The sequence below is a fragment of the Pseudochaenichthys georgianus genome, chromosome 1 (assembly GCF_902827115.2).
Source record: "Pseudochaenichthys georgianus chromosome 1, fPseGeo1.2, whole genome shotgun sequence".
In the NCBI taxonomy this organism is placed as follows: domain Eukaryota; kingdom Metazoa; phylum Chordata; class Actinopteri; order Perciformes; family Channichthyidae; genus Pseudochaenichthys; species Pseudochaenichthys georgianus.
The window spans coordinates 47,284,255-47,295,557 of record NC_047503.1 but is presented as its reverse complement, the minus strand read 5'-3'; positions in this window follow the sequence as shown (position 1 = coordinate 47,295,557).

Below are 11,303 nucleotides of genomic sequence, written 5' to 3'. Positions count from 1 at the left end.
CCCTAGAGGAGGTGAGGTCCACTATAGGTGGTGAGGGTCCCCCTAGAGGAGGTGAGGTCCACTATAGGTGGTGAGGTCCCCCCTAGAGGAGGTGAGGTCCACTATAGGTGGTGAGGTCCCCCCTAGAGGAGGTGAGGTCCACTATAGGTGGTGAGGTCCCCCCTAGAGGAGGTGAGGTCCACTATAGGTGGTGAGGACCCCCCTAGAGGAGGTGAGGACCCCCCTAGAGGAGGTGAGGTCCCCCCTAGAGGAGGTGAGGACCCCCCTAGAGGAGGTGAGGTCCCCCCTAGAGGAGGTGAGGAGCCCCCTAGAGGAGGTGAGGACCCCCCCCAAATAAAACGGGTTAAAATAATTAAACTGATACATGTTCTTTTAGTAATCACTGCACACGGGTCCCACAGACCCAAACAGCACACACAGGTTAAAGGAAGCATATCATAATGTTTAAATGTCGCTCACGACTTGTTTTATTTTTTGAAAGTAGCTAAGAAAGGTTGGTGACCCCTGACCTGGAGAGCACTGCACTGGTTATTGCACCAGTTCAGGTATCGTATGGCCAGTGTGTTGATGGGGAGAAAAGACGGTGTCGATACCGGGATGTTAATGTTTGCATAACATCAAGGAAACGGTACGTCCGTATTGTTGCGCCCAGGCCTAGGGAAACCTAGGCGCAACACCAAGTGTGCACTCTCTCCTCTCTTCCCACTCCCAAGCACATAGACAGTGAGACAGGGAATGCCGTTTGGTACATTTAATTACCAACGTTTTCTTTTTAACAAAGAAGTGCAACAACCCACAAAACAAACAAATCTCTGAACACAAACATCTTGCCTAACAAATAAGAAAATAAACATCCAGGACTCTTACTCTCAGGTCTTCAGGGACTGGTCAGCTTCCTGTCCCCAGAGACAGACCTCTCAGGTCTTCAGGGACTGGTCAGCTTCCTGTCCCCAGAGACAGACCTCTCAGGTCTTCAGGGACTGGTCAGCTTCTTGTCCCCAGAGACAGATCTCTCAGGTCTTCAGGGACTGGTCAGCTTCTTGTCCCCAGAGACAGACCTCTCAGGTCTTCAGGGACTGGTCAGCTTCCTGTCCCCAGAGACAGATCTCTCAGGTCTTCAGGGACTGGTCAGCTTCCTGTCCCCAGAGACAGACCTCTCAGGTCTTCAGGGACTGGTCAGCTTCCTGTCCCCAGAGACAGATCTCTCAGGTCTTCAGGGACTGGTCAGCTTCCTGTCCCCAGAGTCAGATCTCTCAGGTCTTCAGGGACTGGTCAGCTTCCTGTCCCCAGAGCCAGATCTCTCAGGTCTTCAGGGACTGGTCAGCTTCCTGTCCCCAGAGACAGATCCTCTCAGGTCTTCAGGGACTGGTCAGCTTCCTGTCCCCAGAGCCAGATCTCTCAGGTCTTCAGGGACTGGTCAGCTTCCTGTCCCCAGAGTCAGATCTCTCAGGTCTTCAGGGACTGGTCAGCTTCCTGTCCCCAGAGACAGACCTCTCAGGTCTTCAGGGACTGGTCAGCTTCCTGTCCCCAGAGCCAGATCTCTCAGGTCTTCAGGGACTGGTCAGCTTCCTGTCCCCAGAGTCAGATCTCTCAGGGCTTCAGGGACTGGTCAGCTTTCTGTCCCCAGAGACAGATCTCTCAGGTCTTCAGGGACTGGTCAGCTTTCTGTCCCCAGAGACAGAACTAAACATGGAGAAGCAGCGTTCAGTTATTATGCTCCAAACATCTGGAACAAACTCCCAGAAACCTGCAGGTCCGCTGCAACTCTGACTACTTTTAAATCCAGCAAGAAGACTTTTCTTTTTGTCGCTGCTTTTAATTGAACTATTCACATCTTAGACTGCACTGTAACTTTTATCCATGTATTTTTCTTTTAATGTTTATTTTATTAACTTTTCTTTTTTAATGCTTAATGTCTTTCATTTTTTGTAAAGCACTTTGAATTGCCTTGCGTTGAAAAGTGCTCGATAAATAAACTTGCCTTGCCTAAAAAACAGGAGAAAACGAGAACCAACCAAAAGGAAAAGGGCTTCACACTTTCAGGTAGACTCACGGCATGTCCAACAAGGACAGGTTCAAGTCAGTGATGGCAGTTTGACCCTGGACTTCCTATTCCATAGAAGCAGTGCTTCGAAGCTCGCTTCAAGTCACGTGACATCTGACGTCCGAAGCAGCAACTGCTTCATCAACTCACTGGCTCCCCGTCCAATCAGGTGATCCAATGCACTGCCTCGTCTCGACTCTGACAGGTGACAGGTTGAAACTGTTTCTAACTTGAGCGCTTCAACACTTTATGACCGCTCTAAACAATGCGCAATGTGTGGGTTGTTGTCGTAGTTTGCGTTGTTGCCGTTGAGTTGTTGTTGGCATTGCATTTGAATTGTTGTATCATTATAGAGCAAGCCAGGAAGAAAGATAGGTCGCTCTGGCTCGGGAAACACTTCGAAATGTGGAGAAGTTGTGACCAAAAAGACAGTTATCAGTCATATAAAAACAGTTCAATAGTCTAAGGAGTAGAAAGCCCAGTGGGTCGAGCCGGCGGCCAGGATGCGGCGGTGTCCTCCGCGCAGCTGGTTCAAAGCCCAGAATGGACGTATTTTAATCTTTGCTTTTCAACTTTAATAACTGATAAAAGGCCGTCTCCTCCCAAAGAAAGGTCCAGCACTCTCTAGTCTCTTCTCAATAACCCAATACACACAATTATCAATCTTTAATTGCAAATAGAACATGATATTCAGTCTTGGTGTGTGTATGCGTGAAACCCACTGCAGCCTTGCACTTCGCCAGGAGAGGTCGCTGCAACCGAAGCTTCGAGAAATGAACCTATTTCCGACACAATTGTCCAAGTGGTTCGACGCTTCATTCAAAGCTTCATTCTGCCATCACTAGTTGAAGTTATGTCTCCTTTCAAGTTTTACAAAATATTCAAGGACAGATACAAACATGCAACGGTTGGGAGCAGGAGAAGCAGAGTGACGGCATGGCTGCAGCTAAAGTGCTCCCCTCTTCTTCAGGTGGACCAATCAGCCAGAGGGGGGAAGAGAGAGAACGAAGTCATGAGAGAGGAGAGAGAAAGAGAGAGAGAGAGAGAGAGAGAGAGATGAAGAGAAGAGAGAGAAGAGAGAGAGAGAGAGAGAGAGAGAGAGAGAGAGAGAGAGAGAGACGAAGAGAGAGAGAGAGGAGGAGAGAGAGAGCTCCTCTCTCTCTCGTCTCTCTCTCTCGCTCTCTCTGCTCTCTCTCTCTCTCTCTCTCTCTGCTCTCTCTCTCTCTCTCTCTCTCTCTCTCTCTACCAGGGTCGTAACAGTATACCTGATGTTCAACAGGGGCAGTCATTTAAACATCTCCACGTAGGCTTCCTTGTGTGTTTTATTCGTGGTATATCGGTGAAGAAATAAAGCAAAAAACGTTTGAGTTGCGGCAGAAGTTTAAGATATAGCAATGAGGTTTAAATCGCCACACTTACTCAGTCCAGCATCTCTGGAAAGGTACCGGTAGTTAATCCACAAATAACCTTCAAGTTTAACGCATATCTCCTGATTTTGAGAAATCTTGATGTCCAAACATTTTTGCAGACATGTGGCAAGGGGGTGAGGGCTAGCGCTACACATGCTTATGCTCTCGATGATGAGTTAATTGACATTCTGCCAAAGTCTTGCTCTTCAGTTGAAGTTAACGGAGACTTTGACTTTGAACGCTGCCTGTAGGAACTTTGTCTCCCAGACGTGTTTGATCCGTGAATCTGGAGATGACATGTTTCAGAGGAGGAAACTCTTGACATGCAGAAAGCTCCTGATGATCTGCTTCATCAAATATGACTTCACTTTAGTCAGGTGACTGTGAGGAACGACTTGCCGAAGCTTAAGGAGATCAAGCGACTCGCCGTTATTTCAAAAGCTGCCATGTTCGATGTCTGAGAACTGGTACGTTCAAGATTGAATGATTTGGATTGATTTGAGCTTCCCGAGACTAACGCCATTTTTATTGTGCAATGCCTTTTTAATAACTGTGCAGTATACACCTGGCTGCTACATCTCTGCTACAGGATGTGTATTTTGTATCTCTAGTTAAGCATGCTTCTTGGGTAATATCAATCTGTCTTTTCTCTTTTCTTGCTGTAATAAATGTACATTTCCCCTCTGTGGGACAAAAGGATTCTGCTTAGCACTTGTGACAGACTTAAGCAAACATACTTTTATTAGAAATATTGTGTATTAGGAGTAACGTCTTTAAAGGTAGGGTATGTAAGTCTGAGAAACCGGCTTTGAGGTACACTTGTTGTTATATTCCATGGAATGCTCTTAACATCCGATAGCAATGAATATCTCAAGTGCTTTGACAACAAATCCATACAAAAACGTCATCTCTGGAAGCCGTGGCGCTGTAGAAAGCACGACCAATCATCTGAGCCGGCTAAAGTAACTGGATGGCCTACCTGCCTGTCAGCCTTCCATCGGGGCACAAACTGATCTCGTGCCCTCATTGGTCATGTGCGCGTTCGTGTATGTTGGAGGAGGGGCTCTGTGAGGAAGTGGCAGATTTTCTCCGGTCGTGCACTTTCAAATTCTAGCCACTCGAGCCGGTTTCTCAAACTTACCTACCCTACCTTTAATATGAATAATCATATCCAAAGTATTTGGATTAGATCTTTATGTAAACCTTGGCGTTTTATTGGATCACTTAAAAAGTCGTCTGGCTTGAAGCGAGGGAAGATTAATTGATTTTGACACATACATATTAATAAATGTATGCAACACACACATTCACATTTAGAAGATTTAAAGATGGCAGATTGAGGCTGAAACGTCAACAAAAATATTTGGCAACTTGTTTTTAAAGTTAATACATTTGAATAATTAGGTATATGTTAAAAAATATATAAGTGCGAAAGTTCAGGTTTTTCTGACTTCTAATGAGTATCTATGAAGGAGTCAAGCCTTTATTGTGCAGCCTGATGACTTTAGGTACCAATTAATGTTCGATGACGGATTAGTCTGAACGAGCTCATCAGAAGTCACTTTACATTCTGTAGGAAACATTAAATTAAAACATTATTCAAGAAAGGACTTGAAGGTGCATACGACGATATAAAACCAGGTGTTCCTGTCCACTCAGCTGATGAATATTAATAGGAGTAGCCTAAAATCATCTCTCAGTGTAACTCAATTTAAAGTCCACAAACCTCAGCCCCTGTAATCCCCGTGATTTAGCAGCTTTCTAAAACTCAACATTAAAACCTTCAGGAAGCTCGGATTTATTACAGACTGTATATTAAAGCGCATTCGTTTGAGCAGAATGACATTTCATAATGATAACGTTAATTCTCAGTCCTTTTACTGGTCTGGTCTGATCTCTGGATTAAGGTAAATGTCATTCCAGATCAGACCGCCGCACTTTGAGAAGACGTGTGTGTATGTGTGTGTGTGTGTGTGTGTGTGTGTGTGTGTGTGTGTGTATATAGGTATATTCAGTGCCATCCAAAGACATCTGTTATTGAAAACCTGCAGATAACAGCCCTGCAGGTCGCACATCGTCCTGTTGTAGGTCATCTATACTCATTAAAGAAATGATTGACGAGCAACTACAAGCAGCGCTTATGGATGATCCTTTTTGAATTGATTGGGGTTACAAACATACCGAGACCTTATAATTATCCAGCAGCAAATCATTGGAATTAAATAATTGTTTGCATCGAAAGGAGAGTTTTAAGTTGAGTGCACTTACAATGATTTCCTCTGATTTGCAGCTACTTCCTGTTTGATCAATCAACCAACCGCTTCATCCATCACTTGAGACTGAGCTGCTCTGGATGCTCCACGTTATATAGGAACTGTATCAGGGCAAATAGGAATGAGTGGATAAAAGCTGTGGGTAAATTGCACACACATTATTATTTTGTGCTGACTGGGAAAAGCTCTTCAGGACTCGTTAACAATCACTCGACTCACTGCACTCGATGCTTACTGCAGTCTGTCTCTGGTTGGTTCGAGAGCCATAAATAAATACATTTTGGAGACGAGATCTCTTCCTTTAAATACACTTCATAAACTCTGGGATGAATAAGACATGAGTAACTGTTGGACAGAGGTTTCTCACCTGCAACTCCCACACCACGATGAGTCAGTGTTCATGTGACTGCATGAGAGGGAGTTAGCATCAGGGTTGCCTTTATAAAAACAATGGGATTTTTCCATTGGTTTTTGGATTAAAGCAGACAATCCTCTCTTTAGGACAATCTCCACATATTAACACCACTGTATGATTTCTAAAGTAAAAAGCTAACATTAGGCTATAAAGTAACTACAGCACGGTCACATGACTTCACCTCACCACCGCTAAGCTAAAGGTGGCTAATGTTGGGCTATAAACGAACTACAGCACGATCACATGACTTCACGTCACCACCGCTAAGCTAAAGGTGGCTAATGTTGGGCTATAAAGGAACTACAGCACGGTCACATGACTTCTCGTCTCCACCGCTAAGCTAAAGGTGGCTAATGTTGGGCTATAAAGGAACTACAGCACGGTCACATGACTTCTCGTCACCACCGCTAAGCTAAAGGTGGCTAATGTTGGGCTATAAAGGAACTACAGCACGGTCACATGACTTCATGTCACCACCGCTAAGCTAAAGGAGGCTAATGTTGGGCTATAAAGGAACTACATCACGGTCACATGACTTCATGTCACCACCGCTAAGCTAAAGGAGGCTAATGTTGGGCTATAAAGGAACTACAGCACGGTCACATGACTTCACGTCACCACCGCTAAGCTAAAGGCGGCTAATGTTGGGCTATAAAGGAACTACAGCACGGTCACATGACTTCACATCACCACCGCTAAGCTAAAGGTGGCTAATGTTGGGCTATAAAGGAACTACAGCACGATCACATGACTTCACATCACCACCGCTAAGCTAAAGGAGGCTAATGTTGGGCTATAAAGGAACTACAGCACGGTCACATGACTTCACGTCACCACCGCTAAGCTAAAGGCGGCTAATGTTGGGCTATAAAGGAACTACAGCACGGTCACATGACTTCACGTCACCACCGCTAAGCTAAAGGCGGCTAATGTTGGGCTATAAAGGAACTACAGCACGGTCACATGACTTCACGTCACCACCGCTAAGCTAAAGGCGGCTAATGTTGGGCTATAAAGGAACTACAGCACGGTCACATGACTTCACGTCACCACCGCTAAGCTAAAGGTGGGCTATAAAGGAACTACAGCACGGTCACATGACTTCACGTCACCAACGCTAAGCTAAAGGCGGCTAATGTTGGGTTATAAAGGAACTACAGCACGGACACATGACTTCACGTCACCACCGCTAAGCTAAAGGCGGCTAATGTTGGACTATAAAGGAACTACAGCACGGTCACATGACTTCACGTCACCACCGCTAAGCTAAAGGTGGGCTATAAAGGAACTACAGCACGGTCACATGACTTCACGTCACCACCGCTAAGCTAAAGGCGGCTAATGTTGGGCTATAAAGGAACTACAGCACGGTCACATGACTTCACGTCTCCACCGCTAAGCTAAAGGCAGCTAATGTTGGGCTATAAAGGAACTACAGCACGGTCACATGACTTCACGTCTCCATCGCTAAGCTAAAGGCGGCTAATGTTGGGCTATAAAGGAACTACAGCACGATCACATGACTTCACATCACCACCGCTAAGCTAAAGGAGGCTAATGTTGGGCTATAAAGGAACTACAGCACGGTCACATGACTTCACGTCACCACCGCTAAGCTAAAGGCGGCTAATGTTGGGCTATAAAGGAACTACAGCACGGTCACATGACTTCACGTCACCACCGCTAAGCTAAAGGCGGCTAATGTTGGGCTATAAAGGAACTACAGCACGGTCACATGACTTCACGTCACCACCGCTAAGCTAAAGGTGGGCTATAAAGGAACTACAGCACGGTCACATGACTTCACGTCACCAACGCTAAGCTAAAGGCGGCTAATGTTGGGCTATAAAGGAACTACAGCACGGTCACATGACTTCACGTCTCCACCGCTAAGCTAAAGGCGGCTAATGTTGGGCTATAAAGGAACTACAGCACGGTCACATGACTTTACGTCACCACCGCTAAGCTAAAGGCTAAACACCTCTTAGTACTTATAGGGTTAACTCGTTTGAAGCTAATGCACAAGCACTTAACACGGTTTGGCTTATTTGAAACAAATGTATTTCTTGGTGTTTTCATTTAGTGCCTTTATTGTTTATTGCGCTTATGGTTCATCTCTTTGGATGAAGGTGTTCGATAAATGAAATGTGAGTTCACTCTATCCCTGCTGTCCTTGAGAGACTAACCACCAAACAACAACAACAACAACAACAACAGCCGTGGCCAACATCATGAAAGAAAACAATGGTTCTAATAATCAGATGTGGGAGAAGTACTCAGATCTAGTACTTGAGTAAAAGTACTCAGATCTAGTACTTGAGTAGAACAAGAAGTACTCGGATCTTGTACTTTAGTAAAAGTACTCAGATCTAGTACTTGAGTATAACAAGAAGTACTCGGATCTTGTACTTTAGTAAAAGTAGTCCTTCTAGATCTTAGGAACGCCATGAGTGATTTTCTTGAAATGTGGTACACATGTCATACTCAGAGGAAATGATTAGTTTTAGGCGTTCAAGGGTTAAAGTCAATATGACCACCTTGGTATCTCGGAAATGCCTGGATACAATTTCTTCACATTTTGAACAAAGGTCCACCTGGTAACGATGACAAACTGATGAGAAAAGTCAGTCACTGTGACATCAGAAAACATTAAACCCTAGCCTCCAGTTATATGCTAATTATGTCAAATTTACAAACAACGTCTTAAAGGTGGGGTAGGGTAAGTTTCAGAAACCGGCTCGAGATACACTTTTTGTTATATTCCAAGGAATGCTCTTAACATCCCGATAGCAATGAATATCTGAAGTGCTTTGACAACAAATCCATAAAAAAAACGTCATCTGTAGAAGCCGTGATACTGTAAAAAGTACCTACCTGCCTGTCAGCCTTCCATCGGGGCACAGACTGATCTCGTGCCCTCATTGGTCATGTGCGCGTTCGTGTGTGTTGGGGGAGGGGCTCTGTGAGGAAGTGGCAGATTTTCTCCGGTTGTGTATTTTCAAATTCTAGCGATCTCGAGCCGGTTTCTCAAACTTACCTACCCCACCTTTAAAGGATAGAATTACGAAATGTGGACGTTTTGAACAGACATGGATGCAACTTGACTTGACTTGTTGACAGAGGCAAATAATTGCAAAGTTGTTATTCCAGTAAACCCATCATCTTTCCACTCCCATTAATTGAATGGTCCGTTAACGACCAATCAAAGGGCTGCACTGAAGAGATTACGTTCTAAGAAAGGAGCTGGATGGAAGTTATTCAGAGCGTCCAAGTTGGCAGTGTCTCTGTTTTACCTTCTTTTCTTCAACACTTTCCCAAACTGTCAAACTCTCGACATTTAACATTTGTCACCATATTCGATACCTTCAATTTTTAAGCCGAGCTTTTCGGTGGCTTTTCTTTAAATATCACTGCCACTCTGTCTTTTAGACCTCCTCCACATCACCATGCTGACCTCCAGCGTGTCCGGGAGACTCAACCTAACATCTAAGGACTCTCCTTCACCACGACAACACGTCTAGACTCTCGTGTACCTCTTATCTTCTGAAGAGGCCTACGCGTAATGAAGTTGATTTACGTCGATGGCGTCTAACTACCCAACGTTTCTCTAGATATTGTTGTACACTTTTAATTGATCTCTCTTAATAATAATAATAATAATAATAATAATAATAATAATACATTTATTTTGGGGGGCGCCTTTCATAACACCCAAGGACACCTTACAGGGTTACAGATTTACAATTTACATTTACAATTTTACCTTACAAATTAAAACAGTCGATTTAGTGAAGTTTCAGCCGGGGTAAGACGAGACAAACAACAGGAAGTTGACTACAAAAGGACACAAAAGGACACAGAAGGACACAGGGTACAGATTATAGAGAAAATGCCAGTTTGAAAAGGTGGGTTTTGAGTTGGGTTTGGGATGTCGTTATGGAATCAGACTGTCGGATGTGTCGTGGCAGGGTGTTCCAGAGTCTGGGAGCCGAGCAGCTGAAAGCTCGAGCACCCATGGTTTTGAGGCGATAGCTTGGGACGGTGAGAAGTCCTACGGAAGAGAGCGGAGGGTGCGGGAGGGGGTGTACTCCTGAAGGAGGTCAGAGATGTAGATGGGGGCAAGGTTATGGACAGCTTTGTATGTGAGTAGAATGTTTTTGTAGTCAATACGGTAGCGTACAGGAAGCCAGTGTAGCTGAGTGAGAATGGGGGTGATGTGGTCGGATGATCCGGGCAGCAGAGTTCTGGATTATTTGCAGTCTATTGAGGAGCTTGATGGGAAGGCCAGTCACTCTTAAGCACTCTTAACTGCTGTTCGCCAGGAATGGGCCTAAAAGTTAATAAAGTGATCGTTGTGATTGATTTTTACTACATTTAAACACTCGGAAAGGATAATAAAGTTTCAAGTTTCAACTGTAGATAGCTCGATATATCACTGACTCGACTTAAAGTGGATAATTTTTCACATTGCTCACTCATTGGAGAGATTTGACTCACTCCTCACAGCAGAGGCAGAATGGGTTTTTTGTCATAGCCTTGGAAAATTACCCATATCAGCATTTTCAATCTGGTGCCCTTCTCATCAGGACGCCATTGGTACGTTGGCATGACACTTGAAAGATATGGGCATTCACCAAATGGATCATTGGAAGGACGAGGAGCTATTGAGTTGCATTATGGGAAGTGTAGCCAAGATATATATATCTCCAAAAGGGACCGATGGCAAGACAGCATTTGATACGTTTTCATTTCTTTTCCAGGAAGCTGTTGCCTGAACACTATGCAGATGATTATTTGTATGGATGGGATAAAGATAGAGTATAGCTCCATTTATATATATTTAAGTAATTGTGTGTTTACACTGGCCACAATTAGGGGCCGGAATGTTGGAGCTATATATCTCTTTGTATTATTTAATAGTTTAACATTTATTTTCTTGCTGTTTATAGTGTTTATTATTATCATTTATTTATATGTATTCTTAGTTAGCGTCATAAGTTAAAGTAGTTTCTATGCTTTTATTTTGAAGGCATGTTTGGGCACTGGGTGATTAGAGCACCTGGTGTAATTGTATATATTGGATACAGGTGGGTGGTGGGAGCGAGAGCACGAATAGGCAAACGGTTTTTTACCAGGGTGTTTCAAGCCACACAAGGGAAAGG